The sequence below is a fragment of the Thermobia domestica genome, chromosome 7 (assembly GCF_964235325.1).
Source record: "Thermobia domestica chromosome 7, izTheDome1.hap1.1, whole genome shotgun sequence".
Taxonomy (NCBI): Eukaryota; Metazoa; Arthropoda; class Insecta; order Zygentoma; family Lepismatidae; genus Thermobia; species Thermobia domestica.
Window position 1 is genome coordinate 229,855,097 of NC_137460.1, and position 16,411 is coordinate 229,871,507.

At 38.2% G+C, this 16,411-nt stretch overlaps 1 long non-coding RNA gene across 1 annotated transcript in view; it reads left to right on the forward strand.

Moving 5' to 3' along the window:
- The first annotated feature begins 485 nt into the window (after window positions 1-485).
- Window positions 486-16,411, forward strand: part of LOC145690722 (uncharacterized) — a 65,639-nt gene continuing 49,713 nt past the window's right edge. The window contains exon 1 of the long non-coding RNA XR_014132265.1: window positions 486-760. This is a non-coding gene — a long non-coding RNA (uncharacterized LOC145690722). The remainder of the gene's footprint in view (window positions 761-16,411) is intronic.

A 16,411-nucleotide genomic window follows, 5' to 3' on the forward strand; every position in this document is an offset into this window, starting at 1 on the left:
ATATATAAATAATACCTTATATCATTTTTATCACTAAGAAACTGGGGAGGTCTTGGCTCCCCGGGTTAGTTCCGCCATTGCCACTTTGTACAATAGGTCCTGCTTTATATAATTTCAGCACTGAAAATAGAAGTTGAGTTGATTTTGAGTTTAAAGTCCCTTTCAGCAGCGAGACTATATGAGATGGGACCTACTGATTAACGTGCAATCCGAACCACATGATCTCCCGCTAGGAATCGAAATAAATATATAAAGAAATATTAAGCATGAATAAACATGGTATAAGCTTGTAAATGCAGGGGTGCCCACAAGGGGGGGCTATGACGCAAACTGCGTCATTGAAATATTTGGGGGGGTTAAAAATCTATATAAATATGTTTGAGAGGGTGTAAAAATTAATCGAAAAGTTTTTTTTTTCATGGAAGAACACCTACGGATAGACAATTGAGGATGGGTGCGTCATGAACATGAGGGGGGGTGGGCACCACTGTAAATGTGATATCATTCATCTCTCTATCCTTTCTCTCCTTTAATTTTGATGGCAGAAAGGAAAAGATAAGTCAAATTCTTAGTATTCATTCTTTTGTTTTGTGTGGAAACACGTCGAAATCAATGAAACATCGGAAACATTTGAAACTGTTGCTTTTCCGTTATTTTCTTGTTTCAGTACGAGTACGACCAGAACAGTAGACTCGCTTTGGTACTCTGTGTTCGCCCATCGGAGTCTTTACTGGTAGTTTAATTAAGAACCATATTTGAGGTACGTATTTAGTATGTGATAGTTATATAATGTAAAGCTTTATTGGCGAGAGTAAAGCAGTATATAGCTGATTTTTTTAATTGCATAATTAACTTGTAGCTCGGCGTCATATAGCCACAAGAACTGTTTTTATGTTAGTTGCGAATATCTTCGGATAGTAAAATGCAGGGGAAGTTTACGTCAAGAAGAATGACTTCGGTTACGATGTCAATTTTATTTCTTTACTTTTCTGTATATTTCTTGCTAAACTATTTAATAATTACCTCAGCATTTATGCGAACATATCAATAATTTTAGAGTAAAAATTCCATCCGTATACATTTTCTAAAACTCCTTAATTTATCCACAGCATTTTTCTAAACTCACAGCTGTAGGCCTATTGTAATTTCAATTTTAGACATTTGGCAAGTAAATATATGTTTTACTACTTGTATTCAAAAAAAGGAATTGTTTATTTATATAAGATCTAAAAGGCATGAATAGGAAAAATTAACATGATTCTGTGTAAATAGGCTACTCTTGCGGATGGAAGTTTTAGGCTAATAAGTTTTAATACATATCAATATATTTTTCATAATGATCTAAAAGCAAATATGGGGGTCACAGTGGATCAGTGGTTGAGCATTTACATTTGCTACATGGGGGTCCCTGGTTCGATCCCTGGCTAGCAATGTTTGTGGTGAACAACATCGGGTTCGTGGGTTTTCTTGGGGTGCTCCCGTTTTCTCATTCTACGTACCAATTATTCCCTTATCATCCATTCACTTTCCTTAATCATCCGTCTCACTTAGCCTAAGGGACATGAACGTAAGACGTTAAATTAAAATATTTAATTTCAATTTCATTTCTAAAAGCAAACTTCAAAGTAAAACACAAATGTTAGCATTCTTGTGCGGAAAATTATTTTTTTTTTAATACCGAGTTTGTTAGATTGAAGTGTATTTGACATTTCAGAATATGCTCACCCTAGCCCAGCGTTTCCCAACCGGTGTGCCGCGGCACAGTGGTGTGCCGCGAATGGGTCGCTGGTGTGCCGCGAGGAAATCGGAACAAAATTATTAATTCTATAGCAATCAAATTGCAAGACATACAGAAAAAGGTATATTTGTATTTCAAATTACTACTATGAATCTAAAATTTAAAGTTTCATACTGTGTTACTTTTCTGTAGAACATTTTTCTGTACATTTCTAATTTTGAAAAAAAAGTATTTGTTATCATTGTTATGACCATTATTGCTTCTTTATTGTTGCAGACTATTTCGTAACTTGAAATTTTAAAATATTATTTAATCCTTCCGGCAAAGTAAACATGCATACGAATTACATATATTTGCGTTTTAAAAGTAAAAGAGGTTCGTTTGTTCGTTCGTTATTTAGTGATCCTCCTCCTTAATGAAAGGTTGGATACAGTTTTCGAGAAAAAAAGTGTATTTTTAACAACTTGAGCCCTATATCTGATTGTAATTGTTTTCTATTTTTAAATTAAAATGAAAAGCATAATGATTTACCACGGGGAAAAATAGTGGTCTAGCTTTCTTCTCTGTGAGAAGGATGTCAGTAATCAGTAAAAAAATACTACAGTATTTTATATTTTCAAATAATAATAATAATAATAACTAACTAACTAACTAACTAACTCTATGGCCTATGGAACCCGAAGGTTCAATGCCGCATTCACAAAAGCTCTCCACTGACTTCTATCCTTAGCTAACTGCATCCAGTTTCTACTCTGTATTCCAATCTCTGCGAGATCCATCTTAATATTGTCCTCCCATCTGCGCCTAGGTCTTCCTAATGGTCGTTTTCCGATTGGTCTTCCAATCAAAACTTTGAAAGCGTCTCTACTTTCTTCCATTCTAGCTACATGACCCGCCCATCTAAGCCTCCTAGACTTGACGACCCTAACAAGGTTGGGTAAACCATATAAATTATGTAGTTCCTCGTTATGAAGTTTCCGCCATTCCCCATTCCCGTTCCTCTTGGGTCCGAATATTCGTCTCAGGATCTTGTTCTCAAATACTTTCAGTCTATGTTCTTCCCTCAGAGTAAGTGACCATGTTTCGCAGCCATACAGAACAACAGGCATGATTATCGTTTTGTATATTCTAAGTTTCAAATTCCTCGACAGAATTCGCGACGACAAGAGATTTTGAACCGAATAGTAACACGAATTCCCTGCTTTTAGTCGACATTTAATTTCTCCGTGAATATGATTTTCCTCTGTTAATATTGATCCTAGATATTTGAAAGTATCCACTTTATCAAAAGTATTATTTAGTATTTTAACGCATCCATAATTTGCTGTATTCCGGTCCCGACGCACTTCCATGTATTTAGTTTTCTCTGCATTTACTTCTAAACCCATGTCCCTGCAAGCGTTTAATAAGATCTCTGCATTTCTTTCTATTGTTCTCCTATCATCTCCTATTAAATTTACATCATCAGCATATGCCATAACCTGGTGAATACCGTTCAACTGTAAGCCCTGGTTGCTATCTTTGATTTTCCTTATAGCGTATTCCAAAACGAAGTTAAATAATAATGGCGACAACGCATCTCCTTGTTTCAGGCCATTTTCGACGTGAAAGCTCGTGGACAAAAATTTTCCTACCCGGACTTTACTTTGGGATTCATTTAAACATATCTTAATTAATCTAATTAGCTTTCTCGGTATTCCAAGTTCTGCAAGAACGTTGTATAATGTTTCTCTCCTAACCGAGTCGTACGCCTTTCTAAAATCAATAAATAGTTGATGTACCGGGGTATTGTATTCCCACTTTTTTTCGAGTATTTGGCGAATGGTAAATATTTGGTCGATAGTTGATCGATTTCGTCTAAATCCGCACTGATAATCTCCAATAATTTCATCTGCATATGGGGTCAGTCTTGCTAACAGAATATTTGAAAGGATTTTATAGGATGTTGACAGAAGAGAAATGCCTCGATAATTATTACAGTCAGTTTTGTCGCCCTTCTTGTGGATTGGAACAATGATTGATTCTTTCCACTCTTGTGGCAATTCTTCCTTGTTCCAGATAAGGAGAATGAGTTTGTGTATCTTGTTCCACAATTTTTCGCCTCCAGCTAAAATTAACTCAGCCGGAATTTCATCTACACCCGGAGATTTGTGTTTCTTTAATTTCTTTATAGCGGTTTCTACTTCTATTCGGTTGGGTTCTGGAATATACGGTTCTGCGGTGTGTATCTCCTTTTCTCCACGAACACTAGTTTTTGGTTGCGTGTTAAGCAAATCGTCAAAGAAATCTTTCCATCTATTTAAGATGCTATCCGTGTCAGTGAGAACTGTACCGTCAGATTTCTTTAATATATAAGCACGAGGTTGATAGCCTTTCTTAAATTCGTTGATTCCCTTATACATGTCCCGTATGTTTTTATTTTTACTATTATCTTCAAGTTCCTTCATTTTAGCTTTCAGAAAATCGCGTTTCTTTGTTCTAAAAGTTTTGGAAGTTTCCCGCCTGATATCTGCGAAATTTTGTGTAGTCATTTCATTCGGATTTTGTAGCCAGCGTAATTTTGCCTGTTTTCTCTTCTCTGCTAGTTTTATGCATTCCTGGTCGAACCATGGTTTGTTCCTACGTATTTCCGCGTGTCCCAATTTTTCTTTTGCTGAAATTTTAATGCTATCTCTAATTTCAATCCAGTTATCCTCAACACTAGTGCACTCCGAATCTTCTAAAGCCGAAAATCTATTCGAAACTTCAATCTGATATTCCTCTCTTACCTGGCTCTCTTCTAATTTCTTTAAATTGAATCTCTCCGTTTTCGGACAATGAATATTACCTTTATTCAACGATAACCTCTCTCGTATTATCGCTGCTACCAGGTAGTGGTCAGTGTCACAATCAGCCCCTCTAAATGACCGGACATCAATTATGCTAGATTGCCTTCTTCTATCTACTAAAACGTGATCAATTTGATTATGTGTTTTCCCGTCTGGTGATGTCCAAGTGTATTTATGAACGTCGCGATGTGGGAATTTTGTACTCTTCACGATTAGGTTTTTGGATGTTGCAAAGTTCACGAGTCTAACACCGTTGTCATTACTTTCCTTATGCAGACTTTCGTTCCCTATAATCGGTTTGAAAATATCCTCTCGTCCTACCTTCGCATTGAAATCCCCTAATAGAATTTTCATATGGTATCGCGGGAGTTGGTCAAATATCCGTTCCATTTCTTCGTAAAAACTGTCTTTTATATCGTCATCCTTATCTTCTGTTGGGGCATGTACATTTAAAACAATAATATCACACCACCGTCCCTTAAGAGTAATAAAAGAAAGTCTGTCAGTAACAAATTCAACCCGTTTAATTGCTGGTAATATACGTTTATGAACGAAAAACCCTGTTCCTAACTGGTGATTTTTATTTCCTTCCCCGTAAAAGAACGTAAAATTTCCGGAATTCTCAGATCCATTTCCTTCCCACCTAACTTCCTGAACTCCTACTACGTCCATCCTGTATTTCTCTAACTCCCTCGTTACGGATTTTAACGCGCCTACCCTATAAAGACTCCTAATATTCCATGTTCCAAATCTCATGTCCATTTTCTTTTGCTGAGGTCGTGCCAAGTTATCAGTCCTTGTCCGAGGCTTTTGTGAATATTTCTGAACAAGTGCTTTTTTTTACAGGATGAGGTTGTTAGCCCTACCCAAACCCCCAAGCTGGAGGACCACTCCTAGTCGGCTGTCCGCGACTGCTTATTCAGTATATTCGCAGCTAACCTCTATATCTAGAGGCCTTCTCCTCGATCCGCAACCTGAGGACGCGCCATGCCGTGGTGATAGGAACCCACGTTAAATAATAATAATAATAATAATAATAATAATAATAATAATAATAATAATAATAATAATAATAATAATAATATGTGTGCCGCGAGAATTCAAGTTACCCTGAAGTGTGCCGCAAGTTGAAAAAGGTTGGGAAACGCTGCCCTAGCCCAATCTAATTGTTTCTCAAAATTTTAAAATTTAGAAAGACAATATGAATTTTACAATTTTTCGTTTCCACGATTTTCCCCTGTAGGCTAAAAGGGTGATCAATGATAGTGCATTGTCATTAAATACGGCTAATTGATGGAATGATAGTGTGGGAGAAAGAAACGCGAATTGTCACCTAAATTCGATTCTCAGTGGTAGATGGAGCTCTTTCTTGACTAAGCGGTTAGCGTACGCGCCTGCCGTGTTCGATTCTCGGAGGGAGCTCTGTTTTTTTTGGATTCCACGTTAATCAGTAGGTCCCGTCTCATATAGCCTAGCTGCTGAAAGGGACGTTAAATTCTAAATCAACTCAACTCTCAGTGGTACGTCGTGTGTTTCCGATCTCATGTTAAACTGCAGCTCCATGTCTCATAACTTCAGTGTTAAAAGGCAAGTTAAGCTCCAAATCAACCGACCAACGACATTTATCCACAGTAGCATAATTTCAAATTTTGCTAAAGAACGGGAACGGAGACAAGATTATTGACCAACTTAAGAGGGTAATTCTTTTACTACTATATCACTACACAATTTATTTTTGAAAAACTGCATTACTCGAGCAGACAGTTCAACCAAATTTTGACACATTTCTTACATTTTCAGGTTAGGTTAGAGCAGCGTTTCCCAATCTTTTTCACCTTGCGGCACACTACGGGTGTAACTTGAATTCTCGCGGCACACTCATAGATATTATTATTTGTAAATATAGAATACCGTGGTATTTTTTTCTGTGATTACTTATCTCCTTCTCACAGAGGAGAAAACTCGATCACTAGTTTTTCCCCGTGGTAAATCATTATGCTTATTTTTCATTCTAATTCAAAAATAGAAAACAATTCCAATGAAATATTGGGCTCAGGTTTCTAAAACTAAGCTTTCTTTTTCGAAAACTATCCAACCCTTCACTAAGAAGAAAGATCACTAAATAACGAACGAACAAACAAGTCTCTTTTAGTTTTAAAACACAAATGTAGGTAATTTGTAAGCATGTTTGCTTTGTCGAAAGGATTGAATGATATTTTAAACTTTCAAGTTACGAAATAGTCTGCAGCAATAATAGTCGTAACAATGATAACAAATACTTTTTTCAACATTAAAAATGTACAGAAAAGTAAAACGGTACCGGTATGTAACCTAAACTATTAGATTCATAGCAGAGGTTCATAGTAATGTGAAATACAAATATACATTTTTCCTTTGTCTTGAAATTTGATTCCTATAGAATTAATAATTTGTTTCGATTTTCTCGCGGCACACCAGCGGCCCATTCACGGCACACCAGTGTGCCGCGGCACACCGGTTGGGAAACGCTGGGTTAGAGCTTCGTGTTTCTTTTAGCAGAGCATGCACTAAATTAGGAACTCCATTACTACTTGCAGAATGACATCATCACCGCTAAGTATAAAGACAGTGTGGACGTATGGCGTAAGAACTATAGTGCATTAAACACGAGCCAATTTGTGTTCGGTGGCCACTAAAAGCACGAATGCTATCTAGCCGAGTGAGAGCAAGAAGCGCAGCAGGATGGCCGGAGCGGTACTGACGAAGTGTGTCCGTAGAGAACAGGCGCGTCAGCGACTGGGTGTATCTGTATAAATGAGGATAATGGAAGAGCACACTTACACATACGCACACAAAGTACTTTCATTCAAAATTCATTTCAATATTCTGTGCACTGACAATAATCACTTATGTTCACAAAATCATTCCTTCAGGAAAAATGTTTCACATCTACTTTTTTTAAGAATATATTTTCTATTTGGTAGAACCGCCTGTTCGCGTGAACCCCCTCCCCAATATTTCTCAAATTCAAGGGGTAATAGCCTTGGCCTCCATAACTGGTTGTTCACCACAAACTCTCATAGTCTCAGACCGACCTCGCACTAAAACTCATTTATGTAGTGATTTTTTTCTGAAGGAATGAGAACGTTCTGTGGACCAATACCTTGCCAGTCAGTTTTATTAACTTTTTTTTTTCGTTTTCTTTACAAACCGTTTCAGTAAAAAGCAGGATTTCTCGTGGTCAAAGCGTTAATTCACGGGTTTATCCGAAAATTAGTGATATTCAATGGTGATGATAGGTGGTAGTAATCCAACATGTTATATGAGGTATTCAACTATAGTAATCACGTTTAGTAGCGGCTTTTGCGGGAAGTCACATCGGCAAAGGTTTAAGTTTTAGAGCTACAGGCTGAAGGAAGAAAGCTTCTCTAAGCACTATACAAAAATAAGTACATTGGATATTTTTGTTAATTTCTAGCGATAATATTTAAAGTATGACTGATGTGGCTTCCCTTAAGACCCGCCACTGTATTACCTTAGAAGCGCTTGTAGCCACATCATTCCTGTCTTTCCTGCATCATTCAGGTAGAAGTTTATGACAGCCGAGCAGTCCTAACTCCAGTGTCGTAAAGCTCCGGTTTTAAATAGGGACATGTTGAACCCAATATCCATAAACAAACAAACAAACAAACAAAACTCATCACATTTCGCTTGCATTTATCATACACTTACTTTGTCACTGGAGATGAAGAGGGTCAATGCGTCGTGGATCAAGAGTTGTGAGTGGGTCAGTAGGCTAATTGGACAAGACCTACTCACCCTCTGTGCTCAGCGTGTTGTAGACAGTACCTTCTGTACACCAGTGAATTTGCCTACGTTTTACTTTCAGGGCCTCCATTTTAATCATGAACATGTCTAACACGCGTAAGTGGAAAAAGAATTTTAAGCACTTTTGGATATTGATATTTGTAATTGTACGATGATAATAGCAATATGACTTACTATTAGGTTTCCTAGACACAGTCGAATTTACACCTTTTTTTTTCGTCGGCCTATTTTACCTTGATTTGAGAATTTCAAATGTCATCCTTTTTTCCACTAAAAAGTCAGAGTGGGTGAGGATGAGTGTTGGGTCATGTTCGATCGTGGGTAGGGATGGGCCACGGTAGGTAGTGGGTCAGTAGGTCATGTCTCAAGCTTTCATTGACCCACACCATCTCTGTTTCTCACAACGAAGAACCTCATAATTGTAAAACCAAGCCTGGTGAACGTGGAGGGTGGCTGCTGTAAGAATTTATTCTGAATTACGTTCTTTACACCTGACTGCATCGGGTCAATAATAGATCCCGTCCTTCATAACCTCGTTTTGGAATAAGGACGGGAAACAGCGAAACTGGAACTCATGGGCTAAATGCAAAATATTAAATATAACTTCTAAGGAGTTTGCTTGAGGAACAATGCTTTACTTTACTCTGCACATCCGGGATGCACAGTGGCAGAGCGCTTACTTCTTGTGCCTGGGGTCCCCGTTTCAATCCTCGGCAAGTAAGTTTGAGGTGGACAACATCGTGTCCGTGATCCTGGGGGTGGGGGCCCTGTCCCCCCAAAGCTCTTGTGGGGCCCCCTAGTGTATTTATGAATATACAATATTTGGCATAATTTGAATGCAATTTGTCTTAACATATACACATATATATATACCTTCTGCGTCTGAGTGCCGCCCCCCCCCCCCAAATTTACAGAGAAATCGGCGCCCTTGTCCATGGGGTCTTCTCATGGTACTCCTGCTTCCTCCCACTTTCTTATTCTACTAATTCTTCCATCATCATTACTTGCCTCAATCATCGTCTCCTTTAGCCTAAAGGGCAAATGCGTGGGACGTTAAACTGAAAGATTTCTCATTTCATTTTTATCCATCCGAGAGAGAAAAATATCTCCAGAACTACTTAATTGATAACAATTAATTTTGACCAGAATGTAGAGGGTCAAGAGATAGGACTCGAACTAGTTTCAGACCGGAAGTCTTAGAAATCAACCATTTCCGGTTTTAAAATTAACGATTTCTTTAGAGAACAGAAACGGTAATAGTGAGAAATGATTTTGGGGATCAATTAAGTATTCCAAGAACACATTTAATCTCTATTCATAAGTCTTTACTAACAACAGAAGTGATAAAACGCCACTACAACTTCCGGTTTTACTAATGTTCTACATAAAGGAATAACGATAAGATGTAGGTACACGCAAATTTTTGTGGAATTGTTTAGAGATCTGAGATGATATTTTCTCTCTTAACCCTGTATTTAGGAGTTTTCTTTGTATGGCATGAACTCTCCTCAGTTAATATTAAAACCAGAGGTTGTGGTAGAATTCTATCACTTCCGGTTTTAATAGAGAGTTAAAATGTATTCTCGGCATGATTAATTGTTTGCAGAGAACAGTTAGAAGTGGTTGATTTCTACTACTTTCTGTTTGAATATAATCTAAATCAAGGAATCGGTTTCTAAATTTCCAACAGATGACTCTCTACACTCTCACCAAATTTGCTGGTGATTCGTTAAGTAATTTGAGATCTTTTTGTGCTCCGGACAGACAGGGTAAATATACGAGGCGTGTTCAAAAAACGATCGAATCATATTCTTCCCGCGTAAACCAATGAACCGCGGGAGATTTTCTTCAGTGTTGATGTAGAGGCGACACTTATGTGCAGTCGTTAATTTTTTTTCCCCGCTTCCAGAACCTGTCAGTCGCTGGCAGTCGGCCAACGAGTGATGACGTGTAATGAGCAGTGGTAGGATTTCAATATTTTGTAAAATAACAGAAAAACTTGACCGGTGATATTGCATCAAATTTTGTAAAAAGCTTGGCTATACCCAAGCAGGAAATATTCAATTGGATTAGTACATTCAATTTTGAACAATAATTTAGGTATGAGGAGAGCGTCCGCAAAATTTGATTAAGTCTTTCATCGCCAAAAACAACATTCCTGGGTCGTCAGGCTCCGTACTCACCCGACATGGCTCCTTGTGACTTTTAGTTATTTCTCAAACTAAATATGACACTAAAAGGGACCCAATTTGAATAAAGAGAAGACATCAGGTGGAATGCGAAGGCACGGTTGATCACCATTCCAAAAACTGCATTCCAGAAGTGTTTCCAACATTGGGGATAGTGCTGGAAGAAGTGTATGCATTTCCAAGAAGACTACTTTGAAGGAGATTAGTATTTCGGACTTCTAAATCAATAAATGTATTTCTGCAATCCAAAGGTTCCATACTTTAACACACCTCGTATATAAAGTTGTTTTGGTAATCCACGTTCCTTCATATCAAAAATAGTAAAAATAAATAAATAAATGGAATCTTCAATTTATCGCCCACAGTTACACTCTCAAGGCTAAAGAAAATGGATGATTAATAAAAATGAATGACAATGAAGGAAGAAATGAAATATTTCAGTTTAACGTTGATGATGATTAAAGCAAATTAATGATGATGGAAGAATTGGCTGAATGAGAAAGTGAAAGGAAACGGAAGCACCCCGAGAGAACCCACGGACACGATGTTGTCCACCATCAACTCACTTTAGCAGGGATTGTACCGGTTACCCTACGCACTACAGTTAAAAGAAACGAAAATACAAGGAAATACAGTTTTGCTCTCCTCCCGAAATGATACTAAACACATACTAACATGCCAATAGTTGATGGTGCCTCGCAATTCATGAGAAAATAATCTAACTCAAAAATTGAAATTTTTCCAGGAGTGAAAGTTCAATATCTCATAAACAATCCATATTTGTTATGTTGGCAACCAAAATCATAACAATGTAACTTATGGTTTTATAACTTGCTGTTTATATTTTCTTTTTCATTTTTTTAATATCTATTTATGGAAGTGAAAGTAAAAATTAATTTTTATATTTTTATTTTATTTATTTCTTGGAGTCAGGCCACTTGGCGTAAAACCGGCCCGTAAAGTGAACACATAAAATGAAATGTAATGTATTGAATATGATTAACTACAACACATAAATGAAATGTAATGTATTGAATATCACTACTCACCTTCACAGCAGGTGCTGAAAGTGTCCTTCGCCCACTTCAACACATATGTGAGCACGATTGAGGAGATTCATATATACCCTTGTCAGTTCTTGTGTTGTAATGCTATTGGTGACATCCTGGATCCTGGTCTTGAGTTCTTCAATTGTGAGTGGATTTGTTTCGTATACTCTTCCCTTTAACAGTCCCCATAAGTAAAAGTCACACGTGAACAAGTCTGGTGATCGAGGAGGCCACAAGCCTTTGCTGATTGTTCTCTCTGGTGTAAACATCTCATGCACAAGGGACAATGATGCAGCTGATGTGTGGCATGTTGCACCGTCCTGCTGAAAGTAACATAACTGACGTTCCTCTTCGGTCAAGTGTGTATAAAACTCCTTCAGGATTCCCATATACACGTCACTGTTCACTGTCGTCTCAAAGAATATGGGCCCAATAACGCGTGTGGCGGAAATGGCACACCAAACACCAATCTTCTCATCATGTAAGGGTACCTGGTGGATTGCGTGTGGATTTTCTGTCGACCAATACCGGTTGTTTTGCGAATTTACGTACCCAGACAGGTGGAACCACGCCTCGTCACTCATGATGAGCATTAGTGGATCCAAGAAACCACTGGCAACATTGCTTAACAGCCATGAACAGAAATGCGCCCTCTTCTGCAAGTCAGGCTCCTTCAGTTCTTGCACAACACTTATCCGGTACGGTTTTAACTTCAGTCCCCTTAAAACACGTCTGCAACTTCTCTCACTCGCATGAACCTGTTGACTCAATCTCCTGGTTGACTTTCGAGGACTTCTTGTCATATCTCCTCCACCTGCATCTTTAATTCAGGTGTGCAGACAGATGGTCGTCTGTTCCTGGGAGCATTTTGAACCGATCCTGTACGCCGCCATTTTTCAATCAATTCCTGAATGGTGCTTTTTGCTGGCACAGAACGTCCTGGAAATTTCTCCCGAAACAAATTCTTTGTTTTCACAAAAGATCCAGTGAGAATGAACCCTTCAACAATGGCAACACGCTCGGGTATCGAATACGGCATTATCACACACTGACACTCACCCGACTTAACACAACGAGGCCTTTTTCTCAACTGGTTTCGACAAGTTTCACTGGCTGCGGCTGCACGTGACTGCTGCAGGTCACGTAAGTCGACCCGACCTCGACACGCCATCTCTTGGTAGGAAGGTAGAGTATTTAAGTGTTGCCAAAAACACAATATACCAGAATATTACGACGGGCCGGTTTTACGTGCCGCACCCTGTACTATGTAAAATAGTCTTATATCCATATCATAATACAGTAGAGCGTCGATTATCCGAAGTAATTGGGGTACATGGGTGTTCGGAAAACTGGTTTGTTCGGATAATCGAACTGTACTGTACTGTACTTCTACAGCCAGTGCCAAACCGACAGAAGTGTGCTGATTGTTGAAACACAGCGACTGGCGGCTTGGCCGGTCAGCAGCGCCTTATGAAGGCCCCATTAGAAGCAATGTTCCGCCAGCGGTGGCTCAATGCGGCGACTACTGTGGGAAACTTGGTTTGGGAGTGAGGGGGATGATGGACGGTAGGGTGGGAGAGTAACAAGTGCGAGCGAGTACACAGTTCGGTTAAGCGGTCGTTTGGTTGACCGACGTTCGGATAATCGACGCTCTACTGTATGTGATATACAACAAATGATACATTATAGATTTTCCATACCTCACAATATGCTACAACAGATCAGTTGAAGTGAATAGTTCAAAAGTTATTTTGCAGGCCTATTCCATTCATGGGAACAAAAAGACAATGGTTATAATTATATTAAATTACTATAGACTGCCAATTGCTCATTCAGACAATTTATGAACCTTACCGCAATAGTTTTATACAAACTAGATATCTGAATATATACTTAAGTATTGTTGTTATATTTCAAGTACTATCAAATATCACGACATACAATTATTAGTTTTAATTAACTGAAATGGGATGAAAATTAAAACTGTTGGCAAAAGGTTAACTATTAGGTTTACGCATTCTGTACCTTTTCAAAGTAGTGAATGCTTTTATTGGTTTTAGGTCAAATAGCTGTTTCTTTGAAATAATTTTGATTCTAGAGACATTCGAGTCGAGTCGAGATTTTTACGAGCAGTCCCGACGACTTGACTGGAAAATCCGAGTCGAGAAAGGCGTTTGCCTTAACTCGTCTCGAATTTTACAAAATCTGTTTCGTCTCGAATTCGAGTCAAGATTTGAGACACGTTTCGATTCGTGCGCATCCCTACTTCTCGGTTCGGCTCCATAGTGAATGAGCTGTGAGTCGAGCCGCTCGAGCTGTTGACACGGGCCGAGCAGTTTTGAACATGTTTGGCCGGCGCTTTATAACTTTTTACAAATTTTGGCTCGAGCCCGAATACTTGCTGTTCCTGAACTCAAACTCAAAATCTGACGAACGACATCCTTGCCTCCTAGACTTCACGATTTGATTTTACTTGATTTGATTTTTACTTCCCTTTCAGCAGCGACGCTATATGAGACGGAAGCAACTGGTAATGTGGAATCCGAAGTTCCCGCCGGGAATTGATCCCGGGTCTTCCAAGCCAAAGGTGCGTACGCTAACCGCTTAGTTACAAAGGAGCTCCCTATACTTCACGACTACTGAGGTCGGCAGTCAACTAGTTTTTAGTATCTGGATACAAACCGTCTATCTTTTGTGTTTATACACAGTGTTCTTATAATATTAATAAGTTGTAGTAGAAGTAGTAACGTTGATAATAATTATATTGTCTATGCAGGATAATTGAAGAGAGTATTTGAAACTATATACAGGATTCAGCTCGATTTGGCTCGGCTCGACTCTACTTGATTCGAAACTCGACGCGAATTCGAGTTGAGCTACGAGTCGAGTTGGAGGAAATATTTCCAACAGAGTTCTCGAGTCGAGCTAAAGGATTTCTCTTACGAGTTGAGTCGAGATTCAAAGAAAACTCGCTCAAATTCGCTCCTGCCCATCCTAGTGGGCATCAGCTTTCAGATATCATTATTTGTAACTTTCTATACTTGAGTTCGCTTGTTCTTAATTCACGTAGTTCCCCAATTGTTTCTTGATGATGGAAAGAAAAATCTTTCACTTTTACTATTCACGATTATGTCTTGAATAGGGTGACCAAATCGTCAACTAGAAAAAACGGGACAACTCTTTACTTTTGGATAGGTTGCTCCAATAAATATATATTTTTGCCTCTCTGTTCTCTCTCTCTCTCTCTCTCTCTCTCTCTCTCTGAATCTCTCACAAAAAGGACCAAATTTACACTTTTAGTTTTAAAACCTATTGTAAAGGTTGTTGAATTAATTAAATAACAATTAAATAACAAGTAACTATCAGCAATTAACAAAAGATGAAATTTTGAAAACGTTACTAAAAATATATGAAACATTCAATATCTGTCAATCAACAAAATCTGCCACCGGCAGAATTTATAACGAATTACTGTCACCATCGATCTTCCAACTTCCTTTATTTGCTTTTTCTCACTTTTAAACATTATTTCACTAAAACTAGTTTTCTTTTTACTGTCACTTTTATTGTTCTATACTTCTGTTCATCTTTCGTAAATGACAGTATGTTACATCTTAATTAAATCACAGAAACACTGTACTATACTGATGACAGCGCCTCAGTCTTCCACCACCCGAAACAGAGAGTAAAAATAGTTTGTTTTTCATAAGATTTAAGCTCCAAGCACTGTTGTTTGTGTAGTGGGATTCTTGGGGGGGGGGGGCTAGGAGGGAAAACAGTGCAGCCACCAGATCCACTATCGCAAACGTCGTAATGACGTTGCTCAGTAATTAGACATATTCCAATATAATCACATAGGTTAGAAAATAATAATATAAATTAGGAAATTTCAGATTGGAAAGTTTCTTTGTACCCAATATGCGAAATACGGGATATTTTGGCGTCCCGGGAACATTTTTCGGGACACCGGGAATGGTAGTGAAAAAACAGGACAATCCTGTTTTTACGGGACCGTTGGTCACCCTAGCCTTGAAGGATAAAGGAGACTATGATGATGATGAAAACGAGGGAGTGAAGAAATTGGAAGGAAAAGAACAACACGAGGAACTCACGCAAATATGGTTATCCACTATAAAGTCCACTTGGTGTGAGGTAGGATTCAACCAGGGACCCCGCGCACCAGAAGCGAGTGATCTACCGCTGAACTACCATGGCCTTGTATTATGATGGGTCAACACCGGAAAATGTTAGTGGTGAATTGAAAGTAGAACCAGGTGAGCACGCACTACGAAGTCGTGTGTATTACAATTTGAATAAACAGGTTAATAAAGTAAAAAAGAAAACTTGAAAAAGCTATTTCTTTTTTAATGCTCTTACTCGATAAACACTTACGCTGACGATACTTATGATGCCACTAAAGATTCCCTTCTCTAAATTGAAAAATTCAGCACATGGCTAATTTGTTGAAATCTTATGTAGGATTAAAGAAGCTACTGTGAAGTGAGTTTTGTTTCTAACATGATTGTACAATGTTTGTGAAATAATTATAAGAAAAATCGTAGTATTGGCGATCACAAATTGAATATACTGCATATTAGCATAATCAATTTTTGATATCACACTATTAAGATAGGATAGGTTTAATCGTATCATCCCCTTTGTTAGTCCATTGCAATTATACAGTGTGGATTTATGCATATACTTTCAATAATATGGTTGAATAATTATCAACTTTAATAACAGTTCTCATACTTCTACCACACAGTCAGTTGTTTCTATTTCATTAAACGCAATGTAAGT